Source organism: Corylus avellana, chromosome ca2 (assembly GCF_901000735.1).
Source record: "Corylus avellana chromosome ca2, CavTom2PMs-1.0".
Taxonomy (NCBI): domain Eukaryota; kingdom Viridiplantae; phylum Streptophyta; class Magnoliopsida; order Fagales; family Betulaceae; genus Corylus; species Corylus avellana.
The window spans coordinates 35,304,374-35,319,266 of NC_081542.1; the positions used below are offsets into that span (position 1 = coordinate 35,304,374).

The 14,893-nt window shown below is 35.8% G+C and overlaps 2 pseudogenes; one reads left to right on the forward strand and one right to left on the reverse strand.

Annotated features, from left to right (window-relative positions):
- The first annotated feature begins 1,477 nt into the window (after positions 1-1,477).
- On the forward strand, positions 1,478-5,445 carry LOC132169655 (uncharacterized; annotated as a pseudogene).
- Positions 5,446-8,641: 3,196 nt separating this feature from the next.
- LOC132171531 (pentatricopeptide repeat-containing protein At4g19890-like) lies at positions 8,642-14,741 on the reverse strand (annotated as a pseudogene).
- Between the last annotated feature and the right edge of the window lie 152 nt (positions 14,742-14,893).

Here is a 14,893-nt window from a genome sequence, read left to right on the forward strand (position 1 = left end):
TTATTTATTATTTATTCAATTTTTTTTTATTCGCCAATTGTTTATCTTGTATTTAAATTTTTTTTTTTACAATTATTTTATTATTTTATTTGTTAAAAGAACGGGGGTATTATAGGAATTTAAAAAAAATAAGTGGCCTTTTAAATACAATTTGGTAGTTTGGAGGGCTACTTTAGTACCTTTTGAACATTAGGGGGCTATATTGCAAACGGCTGGTAGTTTGGGGGCTTTTTTAATATTTTTCCCAATTTAAAATCTTAAAAATAAATAGAGGTTTCAGGGGTAGCCGAGCCACCCCTTTTGCCATTTCGGGGTGGTCAAACCACCACCAACAAGCCCGTCAAAGGGGTTGGCCGAACCACCCCCTACAATCTCCTCACTTTTTTTGGTTTTTTATAGTTTTTTTTTTCTTTCTTCTTTTTATCAAATTTTTAAGGGTAATTTTGTCGTATTGAAATATATTAAGGTTATTTTTGTCTTTTTTGTAGGCATTGGAAGGATATTGACAATTTGTGATAATTTGGGAGGAGGGGACTCAATCAATAGTTTGTTGGGAACATTAATAATAAAGAGGTAGTTTGAGAAGGATATGTGTATTTTTGCCTATCGTTAATGTAGTGATCGAACCTTAGTGGTTGATGTATCAAATTCTTTGGTGTTTCTCTTGGGTTATATTTTTGGCATGTGTTATTTATCATTTTCTTTTTCACTTGATAATTAGAACAATTCAGTTTCCATCTAGTCTGTCAAAGATGGGTGACGTTTCTAGTTATTTTAAGAATATTGCAAAATCATGTGGTAAATTCTCTCTTGAGTATGCTATTTCTACGTGGAAAATGATATAATTTTTTTTTTTTTTACCTCAATATTTGGTTTTTGTTAATGAATTTTCTGTGTTTGTTGCAGAGAAATAATCCAAACCTATGGCTATTAAAAATTCTCAAACACAAAGTGGAGCAGCATATGGTGCTGAATAATCCAATTTTTGCTTGGTTTATACCCCTTGGTCACATTATCAGGTGTTTTATTAATTTGTGCATCTATTTTCTATGTAATTATATGTATTGGTTTCAACTACTGATTAAATTGCCAACTTTCTAGCATTTCTCTGAGGATTAATTCTTCAGTGTGTGTTTTCTTCAATTGATGTTCACTTCTGAGGAAACAGAACCATCACACAAGCAGCCAACTTTTTATCAGCCATCAAATACATTCCTTTCATGCTAGATGTCTTGTTAGGTCCTTTGTCCAGAAGGGTTCATCTAGCACTACTGACGGTGCATTTGACATTACGATTTTATAAACAAAAATTACGATTTTAAACTAAATCGTAGAAAATGAATTATTTAAAATTGTATTTTTTTTAAATTGCAATTGAGCTTGGGAGGCGATATTCTCACACGGGCTTGTTGGTAGAAAGAGTCACAGACCAATGAATAGACCATTCTGACAAGAGAATTGGATTGTGCTGATAATGATGGCCGTAGTGCAGATTTCTCGCCAAACCAGGTACCAAAGAAAGTAATTGACACGCTACAGAAATGATAGACCGAGAGAGTCGGGGTCCGTTTAGGATTGCGATTTCAATAAGTACGATTTTAAAAATTATATTTTTGAAATCACTACTTTTTAAAATCGTAAAGGCGTTTAGTAAAACATGTTAAAAAATATTTTTTTTATTAAATATTTGTCATGAGAAATCATGATTTTAGTTTAAATTCGCATTTTTTCAAATAAGCATCCCCTAGCCTACTTAAAGAAATCTCATATTTTTTTCCTATTTTGAATTAAGTGCTTTTTAAATTGTAATGCCAAACACCTTACATTTTGCGATATCTTTTAAAAACGCAGATTATTCTTGCGAAATCGGAATCTCAAACACCCTGAGAGGGAGAAATACAGTTAGGAGAGAGAGGCTAATTAATAAATCTTGGGCTTTCATTTGGACCCCTGACCCGAAAGCCCACTAATATTGAATGTTGGCCTTCAGTGGGTCGGGCCAGTTGGCCCATGGACATTTGTTTGAATAGTCCTAATCAAATGTGTTTATACGATTGAACATACATCAACTGGCGGCATTAATTGCATTATATATATATATATATATATATATATATATATATTAACCTTTCTTTTTCTTTCTTTCTTTTTTTTTTTTTAAAAAGAAACCTTTCTTTTACTAATAAGTAATTAAATTGGGGTATATTTTTGTTTGAGAATTTATTATTTATATATAATGCAGGAAATTTCTATTGAACGTCAAAGACCAAGAATTTGGTGGTGTCAAGCTGCATGCCCGCCACGTAAATGCATTAATAACATATTCCTTAAATTAAGGAATTTGGTAATTCAAATCATCTAAATTCCTTAATTTAGAAAAATACAAGATTTTCTATTATACATTTATTTTTATAAAAGCAATAGAATTTACATTTTTTTCTTTCTCAATCCTAAAAGGTTATTATAAATATCTCTAAATTAACATTAATCAATTTTTCAGGGGGTGGGTAATGTGTTGCAAATAGAGTATGATGGTATCACTAATCTACTTGAGGATCATGATAAAAGAGAAAATAGGGGGTATATATATAAATTTGATCACTTAATTAAATATTCTTGCTTTTAGATTTTCCCATCTTATATATTATTCTTTCTTCTATCTAGTTATTGGGATGTAGCTTGGAATCAGCCAGATCAAGGTCCTAAGGGTTCCATTGAGAGGTAAATCAATTATCTAATACTAATATTTTACATTGATCATTTATTACACCTACTTCACATTATAAGCTGATATATTGTATTTTAAGTAGTTGACATATAAAGCTACTTAGAACACGTTACATTAATTACTCGCATGAATTTGTAGGAGCTACATTAAAAATATGCATTTTTCCTAAGCTATATGAATTATTTGCAGAATCACAGGAACAAAATTTAGGATTATAACCTAGAACAAGGACAAAGTAGAACTTTCATTTACTCGGACATGGAATGGTTCATCCAGTAGAAAAGGAAGTGCCCCCTTAAACGTAGACAAAAGGTACGTGTACAATTAAGTGTTTTCATTTCACCAATTTTGGAACTAATTAACAAGTGGTTATTCTAATATGTAATTATAATATGGAATTATATATATATGAGCGCCTTAAAGGATGGCTCAAGGTGGATTTGGGTTATATTAGGATTGCTTACAAGCTCAAAAAGGACAAGTGAGTAAATAAAATATGTTCATTTCATTTTATGCAAAATAAATTGAATATTAAAAAGCGAATAAGTATAATTATTGTATTTGAAAATGAATGGTCAGGTTTCACTACATGGCACTATCAGACGATAAGCAGAGGACCATGCTAACGTAGAAGGACCGGCAAAAGAGTCACGCCCTCTCCTACCCAGAGGCAGTTCTTTTGACGAATGCAACCAATCCTAGAGTTAGAGGAGAGGTGGACGATAAGTACCAGCACTCGTCAGATGTGAAAGACACTAAAGTTCATGGATGGATATCCCTTGACCCACCCGTTGGATTCTAGATCATAACACCCCCTAAAGAGTTTCGTTCAGGTGGGCCCACCAAGCAAGAACTCACCTCTCATGTTGGCCCCACTGCCCTCTGTGTAAGTTCACCTATCCATACGCCTAATAAGTGCTAATTCAATGACTTATTTTCACTACCACATCGTCAACTTATATGATAGTTATGTAATAATCTACTACATATGATTACTCTTTAAACAAATACTCTTTGAGATGATAAATGGAGATGACGAATGGTGAGATAATGTTTAAAAGGAAAACGCTTGATTACAAATTTTAGTATAATTTCTAAACAAATTCTCATAGTATTTTATATGAGTGTCATGTGACGTACCATAATATGAATAAAAAAAAAAATTAAGTACTAAAATTTAATATATACATTTAATTGTTGAATAGCTGATATGGTAAATAACTAAATATTACGTAGATTGTCACATCAATTTATAAGAGACTTAATGTTAAATATTGTAATACTTCTAACAACATTCAAAATTAAGCATAAACTCGATTCGTAGTCAAAACAGTTTGGTTATTCATATTTAGGTGTTTATGAGCGCATACTATTCGGGAATGGATCTTGAGATGAAATTCAAAGATGGAGAGCCGTGGAAAAAGGTCTTTGGACCTATATTCGTCTATATGAACTTAGTTTCTCATCAAAATGATTACCAAAAGCTTTGGGTAGACGCTAAGGAGAAGGTATGTTTAAATTGAGGAATTATGTTCTATGAATCTCAACTAAATTTTGAAATAACTCACAATTGGATTTTATTTAAATGTTGCTTGAGGTTGACAGCTGGCCATGTAATTTCACTAAGTCAAGAGATTTCCCTTCTGTTGATCAACGTGGAACTGTTGCGGGTCAACTGCTAGTTAGTGACCAGTATGTCCCTTCTCTACTTGCACATAAATTTTTTTTTAGAAGGGTTAAGTTTGGATTCAATTCTAACAAATTAGCTATAAATTCAATTAAATCTAGATTCTTTGGGATTGAAACACTTCTTCAAAATAAAGGGGCCACGTGTCTTGTAACAAAACACATGAAACATGTGTTCCAATACCAATAATTTCAATTCCAGCTAGAATTAAACATGAGCTGAATCCTTTTTATACATAAGATGATTTCAATTATCTTGCTTCATTAGGTATATCAGTAAGAGCTTAATTTTGGGGCGATCTACTTATGTTGGTTTGGTAGCTCCTGGCGAGATAGGGTCGTGGCAAAAAGAAAGCAAGGTATTTTTCTCCTGTATAAACCTTGGATACATGACACCACTCACAAGAGCCTATGTATTGATTGAGTGAGGACTTGAACAATCGATTTTGTGATATTAACCAAAACGAGTTGACCATTAAGCTAACCCTAGTGGGCATGCCCTTCTTCATTTTCTTTATCATAATTCTTGGTTCTAATAATGCATTATAGGAATATAAATAATGGGACATGTGAATCAATAACATGGCAGATTAGATTTGAACTTGTTAATGTGAACAAGAACGGAAATTATACATTCCAATTGGCCTTAGCATCAGCCCATTATGCGATAGTACATGTACAAAATACATGTCAGAGCAAGTTATCTCATTTACCGAATCCATCAAATGAGATAACTTTTTTTTTTTTTTTTGGCTAATATTTTGCTTATGATTTGATGATTGGATTGTAAGGCTCGATTCAACGACGCACATGCCAGACCTGCTCACTTTTCAACAAGATATATTGGAAGGGACGACGCCATTGCGAGGCATAGAATCCATGGGTTGTATTGGCTTTACAACATTGATGTAAAAGGCAATCCACTCCATGAAGAAAACAACACAATCTATCTTAGACATACAAAAAGCGAAAACTATTTTCATGGAGTCATGTACGACTACCTTCGTCTAGAAGGGCCTTCAGAAGCCTGATCATTAATTTACAAGATTCTAGATCTTGTTTCCCTACTTGGGAACATATAGTCACATATGGTTATCACGTACAATTGTATGTAACTATAAGAACAAATTTATTTGCTGTGTTTTAAGGTTAATTAAGCATCTACCTTGATCTCTTAGTTCAAAAATGAAATGAAATTTTTGTGATCATACTAGTATTCCACCTTATTTCATATGTCCCCCTCCATCTTTTACACCTTTTAAATACTTAATTTTTTTACCATTTGTAACGAAATCATAAGAAACCGTGTGATGTGATACAAGACAATTTTATTGGGTCATGTAATTTTATTTGAGTTCTATTAGATAGCAGTGTTTAATTTTTAGGGTAAATATATTATACATCCCTGAGTCAACACGCCAAAATAAGTTTTTTTTTTTTCGAAAATTTACTCACTGGGTCAATCGAAATACCAAGAAAATCTCTACGGTAAAAATTTTTTAACTGCTATTAGATTGGTTGAAATTCACCGTTTTGTTACGTCAACATATTAATTTTTTATTAATTTAATTTAAAAATTAAATCTAAAATAAAAATAAAAATAAAATTTCTAGAGAGAGGCCATATCTGGATTTGGGGTCTCTGGAGAAAAAATTTTCAGAGAGAGAGCGTCAACGGTGGGTGATAGTGGCCCGTGGGTGGGGGGAGAGGAAAAATGGAGATGGAGAGAGATTTTGGGATTTCAATTTTGGGGATTTCTCTCTCCCTTAATAGCTCTCTACTATTACTTCTTTGATTCACATATAGTTGAGTGGGAGGATTTTGTGTAGGAGAAACAAAAAGCAATCTCCTTGTTTTGGTCATGTACGATTTGGGTTTCTTTGAAAGTTATCGAAAACTAAAAAAAAAAACAGAGAGAGAATTATGATCTTGAGTTCTTAGGGAGATCATTGAAGAGAAAGTTCTTGTTTGGGTTCTTGATGGCCCCTGTTTAGATTATCTGGAATCCAACCAAACTTCCCATTCTTTGTGGACCACTGAGAGAGACTTGTTATTGCATCTGTATGATCATGGCCGAAGCAAGTCCTAGAACTTCTGAATTGCCCAATTGGTCCAATTTAAACTTTTCTGGGTCTGATCCAATTCAACAAAATGGACCAATTAAGACTCAATTCAACAACTTCGAGCTACAAAATCATGGCATGGGTCTCACAAAATTTCAGAAAAAAAGAAGACCCATGCCAACAATTTTAAGCTGAAAAATTATATGGGTTTGATCAAGTAATTCCAAATATTTCAGCTTTAAGAGTTTCAAAATAGACCAAATCCAAAACTTTTCAGCTATGAAATTTATCCTGCTTCTAATTGAATTTCATCAAATGGATTAAATTCCAAAACTTTTCATCTACAAAGAACCAACTGAACAAAATTTGAGGTACAAAAGAATTTCATATCAGAAAGCAAAGAAAAAGAAGCAACCAATTGGAGAAAAAGAGAAGAGAAGGGAACGGAAAAATTGTTCATCAACAGAATAAGTAGTTTTTCTTAAATTACCATGCCTTCTTCGTGATTCTGCTCAAAGAACCTGGAAATTGACACTGTCCATTAGAAGAATTCAATCAAACATTTGAGACCAAATCCAAAGACCCCAAATGGAAAACCCACTTGAGAAGATGGAAAAAATATTAATTTGTTCTCTAGACACCCCAAATCCAGATTTGGCCTCTCTCTGAAAATTTTTCACACCTTACCCACCGCCGACGTTCTCTCTTTGGATTTTTTTTTTTTAAGATTTAATTTTTAAATTAAATTAATAAAAAATTAATATGCGCAAAATGGTGCGTTTTGATTTAGACTACCGGTGGTTAGAAAATTTTGACGGTAAGAATTTTATAGGCACTTCGATTGACCCAAAGAGTAAATTTTCGAAAAAAAAAAAAACTGAGATTTTAATTTTGGCGTGTTGACTCAGGGACTTATAATATATTTACCAATTTTCTTAAAATATATATATACCCTAATTTTTAAGATTTTTTTTTTTTTTTTTGTGTGTGTAATTCAATAATGGGCTTGGCCCAAAGACAATTAAATTAGAGTTAGATTTAGTCATTGAGTTTATTTAAGTGAACTATCATACTCCAATGGACACATATTAGAATTGATGAAACATTAGATGGAACAACAAAAGATGAGGAACACAGAGGAATGAACACATCCAAACCCACAACTCAAATTTCACACATTTCACAATACATACCGCCACAGTACAAATATTGGCTTTGATGTAGACAGAAACAACATAAACAAGCTCAACAATGGAAACAAATAGAGAGGAAAGCAACCCACCTTCAACCGAGCAAGCGAGAGAGAGGAATCGTGGCTTCGGTGGAGACCCCAACTCCACCTTCAATCAAACGCGCCTGAGAGAAGAAGAGAGTTTTATGAGAGACACAGAGGAATGAGCTTGCAAGAGAGAGAGAGAGAGTGGAAGAGAGTTTCAGACAACAAAAGAGAGATAGTGAGAAGCTATTAAACAAAGGAGAACAGAAGCAACAATGGTAATTCAGATTTGATGAATCACTGTAACTTGTGGATTATTCCAAGCCCAAAAGCTATATGATGAAGTAATAAGTGCACATGCTAGTATGTGGAGAGTTAGGATTCTCCATCTTGACTGAGAAGTTTATAGAGGGCACAAGACAACGAAACATAAATACTTCAGATGGCACATATTGCTAACATTGAAATAACTTGGCCTTCATTCAACATATCATATTCAACCCAAGTAAGATGTAATCCAATTTCTATAAGAGTCAAAAGAACCAGCATTTGTACAATTACCAATTAAAAAATCAATAAATACTGAACACTGATTCTGACACTTCCCCAGTTCAGAGCCTTGAATTTTTTTTTTGTTTGCTCTGACCTTAATGAAGATCTCCCAGTCATACGTAGAGAAAAGTTGGAGTTCAAACGTGAACTCGTCAAGAGAAGAAAACATCTGTGGCCAATCCCTTCAATTATTCAATGGAGTTGCGACACATTTTGGTTGTTATTCAGAAGTGGCTGAAGACGTTATATGGAATGGAACTCTACAAAATACATAATGAGAATCACTGGCTTATCATGCTGCTAGGCACCTTACTCCCTGAGTCTTCAAGTTATCAACAGTAGGAAGAGGAATCAAACTACAAAATTTGCTTCAGCAGCTCTACTTTTCAACACAAATGAATTCACCCACCATGATTAAACAACAACCACTACACAATTCCTTTAGAGATCCCCTCGGACAAGTTAGAAACAAGAGCATAGTTGTTGCTCTTGTAGCATGCAGTCGTGAATGCTGCCAAAGTCACACGATCCGCATTACGGTCCTTATCTAATAATCTATAAAAGAACAATGCCGCTATGCCCACTTTCCCCTCACTACAAAGCTTCCAGACCAAGGTCTTAACTGTCTGGATCCAGAGCCTTTTGTCTAGCCTTTCTAATATGATCATGGCCGTAACAGAATCATCTATTTTACAATACTCATAAGCCAAGGTCTGCCGAGTAACTTCACATGGGGATAGCCCCTTGTCTATCATGGTGTCATATAACCGGTGGGCATCATCCAACTTAGACCCTTTGCAAAGCCCACTTATAAGAGCACCATATGTAATACTGTCCAGTGTACAGCCATGATCGTTCATCCTATGAAAATACTTTACAGCCGAGTTAACACTTCCAACCCTACAGTACCCACATATCATGGATGTATACGTCCGCTTAGTTGGAACTAGGCCTGGCATTACAACTTCTTCAAAAAGCTTCTCACTATCTTTCAATCTCTTTTGCCTACAAAAGGCAGCAATCAGTGTGGTATATGTATGAATATCAGGTTGAATGCCACCTTTGACCATCTTATTGAAGAACACCAAGGCGTGCACAGTATCTGCCCGTTTACAGTGCTCAGATATGAGGATAGTATACGTGACACTATCCGCTCGCAATCCACAACAAAAACCCTTCTTAAGCAATTTATAAGCCTCAAGAACCCTTCCCCTTTTGCAAAGGCCATCAATAATTGCATTATATGTACATATATTAGGTGTGAAACCTTCATTATTCATTGCTTTCATCAACTCATATGCTCTTCCGAAATTACCTGCTTTACAATGCCCATCAATGAGAGTAGTATATGTGTTGGTGTTGGGGACCAATCCCTGTTCTTTCATTCTGGGTAATAACATCTCTGCACGGTTCAACTTGTCCTCTTTGCAATACCCACCAATCATGGCTGTATATGTATAAACATTTGGCTTGTTATTGTCACTCCGGACAAGTTTCAGAAATATTCTAAAAGCCTTCTCAGTCCATCCCTTCTTGCAGAGCCCATCAATCAATGCTGTATGAGTATACACATTTGGTTTCCAACCTTTCCTAACCATTTCCTCCAACATTTCAAATACTTGCTTAATGTTGCCCCTCTTGCACAACCCATGAATCAAAGACGTGAAATTAATCACATTTGGTATCAAACCCATCTCAATCATCTTATCAAAATACCAAGAAGCTCTATTCACAAAACCTTTTTCAGAAAATGCACTGATAACTAAAGTAAAAGTCGCATTATCTAGAACAAAGCCTCTCTTAAGCATTTCACTCAACCACCTATCTGCCTCCAAAATTCTGCCCATCCTACAATAACCATCAACTTATAACTGCAATGATCAGGAGACACCCCTCTCACACACATTTCCTTGAACATGTTCTCGACATATTCAACCAGTCCCATTTCACACCCAATGTGAATCACACAATTTAAAGTGCAAGTACTTGGTGCCAAACCTTGATTTTGCATCTCAATAACCATATCAACAGCCTCCCTTAACCTCCCAATCTCAACAAAACTCCTTACCATACACTGCATCACTTCTTGAGCCCTCTCCATATTCCCATTACCAATCAATGATGTGGCACATACTATATAAAGTCGCATAAAATCGCGAAACTTGGCAAATCCAATTGGCCAGTAAAAGAAACTCAATGCCACCATTGACCCTGCCTCAGCGGCTAGTGAAGCAACGACTGTAATGGCCTCTCCTACTGAAGATTGAGCTTGGGAGGCGATATTCTCACATGGGGTTCTTGGTAGAAAGAGTCACAGACCAATGAACAGACTACTTTGACAAGAGAATTGGATTGTGCTGATAATGATGGCGATGAAGAAGTGGGGAGTGCTGGAGTGGTGCCAGGGTCATAATCATGGTGGTAGGAACATAGTGCCCTGAAAGGGGTGTAGAAGAGAGAAATGGGAATTGGTATGGCACACCATAGACCTCCAGGCCTCTGCCACAAATATCAAAAAGGTACTTCAACTTCCAAAGTAAAAATAAGAGATCAGTCCACATCATAGCAAGCTCGAAATCTCACAAAAAATTGAATATTTGAGCATCCAGTTTCATTTTTATAAATATGGTAATGTGAACAAGCAATACTTTTTTAGTAAAGCTACACACACTCCCACTTTCCCATACTCATTTCTACACTTCTTCGGGAGGCTTTTAAAATTACTATTAGATTTGGAATAAATCTTTATTGGATTTAAATCCAATGCTGGTTGTAAAAGCCACCTAAGAGAGTATATAAGTGAAAGTGTGTGTAGCATAACTCATACTTTTTATATTTTTCAACCACTCTAGATATTTAATGTCTTTCAACGATGTCTGTAGAATTTTCAAAAGGTTGTTATTTGGACCTGAATAGTAGGTGACAACCAATCAAGTTTCAAAACATTATAAATAATTCTAAACAAACCTACGAGAAAGATTATAAGCAAAGGAAAAGGTGCCACTGGATTTCCTTGGTAGAGTATACGTTGATCTATGTTGAAGGGCTACATGCGGAAGAATTTTGACTGTGGACAGTTTACGTAAGAGAGGAATATGCATAGTGTATTGCAGTTGTATGTGTTGCAGCTACTAGTTTAGTTCGTAGATGACCTTTTACTCTGTAGGTTGGTAGCTAGAGAGTTGGGTATAATTTGTGAAAGGCTTTTTTTTTTTTTTTTTTTTTTCAGGGATAAATGTAAAATTGGTCCATGTAGTTGGCCTAATTTACAAATCACTCAATATGATTTAAAAAATAATTTATAGGTCCTTAGGGTAGGCCAAAATAACATTTTACTCCCCAAACTCATTTTCCTTTAAATGACTTAACGAAAACCGTTACATTGCCATATCACACCCAATAAAAATAAAACATGTTTTATTTTTTATTTATTTTTTAAAAAAATGATGACAAATAAGCTTTTCCACGTCATTTTGAGGCTCCAGTACACACTCCACATCAAATTAAATAAACCTAATCCCTCTATCCCCACCGTGCGTCTTCATCCTTATATCCCACAGTGTGTCGATAATCTTCCTCACCGATTCACTTTCCCGAGTTGAAATCGCCGCCAGAGAACTGCCGGAAACATCACGACGGTAAGCCGCCTCACTTTCGAGCTAAAGTAAAAAAGCTCCAAAGCAAGGTGGCTTACCGTCGTGACGTTTCCGGCGAATCTCTGGCGGCGATTTCAGTCGTACTATGAAACCCAACAGCTCACCGGGAGATGGATGCAAGAATCGGTGGGGAAGATGAAGACGACGGCAAGAATCGTTGAGGAAGATGAAGTGTGTGTTAGAGCCTCAAAATTTTTTTTTTGATAAGTAAATATGATATAAAAGAGCGCAAAGGGGCGCAACCCACATACATGGAAAGTATAAAAGAGAGCGCCTAAGAGGGAGAGAAATGAAAAAGGAAATCAGAGAAGCTAATCTCTATAGGAGCTAGCCAAGCGGCCGTCCAGGAATACAAAGTAAAGAAGAAAAAATGAGTCAATTCCTCTATAGTCCTAGTGGAGTCCTCAAAGCATCTAGCATTCATTTCATTCCAAATACACCACATAAGACACAAAGGAATCATCTTCCACACTACCGCGCTTCGGGAACGACCTCCCGACCACCAGCCATCGAACAAGCCCCTCACCTTGCAAGGCATGACCCAAGACAGCCCAAACCGATTAAAAATAGTATGCCAAAGGACACTTGCAATCTCGCAATGGAGAAGAAGATGATCAACCGACTCTCCATTCTTCTTGCACATACAACACCATTCAACTACCACCATGCAATCTCGCAATAGAGCCTCAAAATGACGTGAAAAAGCTTATTTGTCATTTTTTAAAAGCATAAATAAAAAAGAACACGTATCTTAGTTTTATTGAGTGTAATGTGGCAATGTAACGGTTTCCGTTAAGTCATTTAACGGAAAATGAGTTCAGGGAGTACAATGTTATTTTGGCCTACCCTAGGGACCTATAAATTATTTTTTAAACCATAGGGAGTGATTTGTATATTAGGTCAACCACAGTGACCAATTTCGCATTTATCCCTTTTTTTAATAAAGACTTCAAGCTAGTGACCTTCGCTTCATGAGGCGTAATCCTCAGCCAATTGAGCTACCCCTAATTCTCTCCCTAATAGCTATATCACTCCTCTATAAAATCATGTACACTAATTAATGGCAAACAAGGAAAATACTTCCTCTTCCAAAGTATTTTCCTTGTTTCCTATTAATCGGAGCACTTGATTTTATAGAGGAGTAATATAGCTGTTAGGGAGAGAATTGGGGGATTTTACATAAATAAGGGGGAATCAAAGGGATTTAAATCTATCAAGAAAGTGAACCATAAAATTCAAACTATCAAGGTCAACTCATAATTCGGAATGCAATTCCATTGTCTCTTATACGGATAATGTGCAGAGAAAGGAAGATTTGGAATTCTTAAGGGTTTGAGCATAATGTAGTTCTATTTAAATCTTTATTTAAAAAATATACAACAAGAATAAAGACATTTAAAAACCCAAAGCAAAGCCAAAAGTACCAAACTTCCCCACCTCAAGGACAGCAGGTAGACATTGGACGTGGTTGAGCCATTGCCTGTGAACTTTGGCGGCAACAAAGACAAGAATAGCAGGAATATATGTTGGTCCACCCTTTCGAATTCGAAACCCAGTGGCAATGCCAAGACTGACTCGGCGCAAGATCTTGCTGTGAAATGCTCTAATGCTCATCAGCTCAAGCAAAGTGGTAGCTTGCTTGCCCTGTTGGCACCCGCCCCAGAGTTTCAGGCAGCACCACCTTCCGAAGGTTTCCAAAGTAGTTTGCCCTATCTTCTGCCGCATCATTTAATCGACTTGAAGTACGCCAGGAGTAGGCAGCACTGCTCTCGGAATGCTGAGCACCTGACACAAAGGGTTGAAATCGGTAATGGACATGATAAAGGTAGATTAGGATAGTTGCAGTAGTTCCTTTCCAAATCTCTGATTCCTCGGATTGTGTTGATCCCGAGTGATGAAATCTTAAATCCAGTCTGGCTCTTTCCATCTTTCAACTCTCCTACATAATATTCAATGACGTCTTAGAAAAAAATAACCTTATAGTTATGGAACTCCATCAAATTACGAGGTTCAAATTTAAATTGAGCAATCAAGTCTATACGAGGATACTTTTGAATTATGCCAACAAATTCAGTAAAGAAACATGATGACTGTTACACACTAAATTAACAAATATAAAACGAATGGACAACAACAATATAGAACTAAAACAAATCCATTTAATCCACAAAAAAACCTAATAAAATCGGCAAAAACTAATACGGACTCATAAAAACTTAATCCAAATGTAAAATCTAAGAAGTTAAAGAAAATAAGGACCCAAATGAAGAGCACATGGGAGAAACTACAAGCTCTTCCTACACAGAAAAGCTTCATGCTCTCAGAGACGACACTAATACGAGCTGTGAAAATGGAAATCATTAAGTAGACACTTAAAAGGAAGCGGGAAGCCAACAACATTTGAGCACGTATGACGTACCCAAGAAAGTAAAACATACAATAATCACCATCTCTACCGTCTTCAAAGCTCAAATAGGAAATAAAATTTGTTAAAAGGTAAATGAGAAGTGAGCCCGCTAGAAAAATGGAAATTTAATAACACAAATGCAAACCCAGACAGGAAAACATATAAATTTCATCCAGAAATGTAATGAAAGACCGAAGGGTCCAATACTGTGTATAAAGAGAGAAGAAATATTAAACCCAGAAAGCAAAACATACCAAATGCGCAGCTATGGCAAAATAACAGATAGAATACGCGAAAAAAAAAATGGAAGTTGAAGGCTTATTCAGACAGAACTCACCGGTCAGCAATGGAGGACTCAAAGCAAAGCCTCTTGAAGATTCACGTGCCCATCATCTACCAGGAATCAAAGAAAGCAATTGACACGCTGCAGAAATGATAGACCGAGAGTGAGAGGGAGAAAAACACCTGAGAGTTAGGAGAGAAAAAGGCTTAAATATTGGGCTTTGATTTGTACCCCTGACCCGAAAGCCGACTAAAATCGCATGTCGGCCTTCCGTTTGGGCCGGGCCCATCGACATTTTTTAG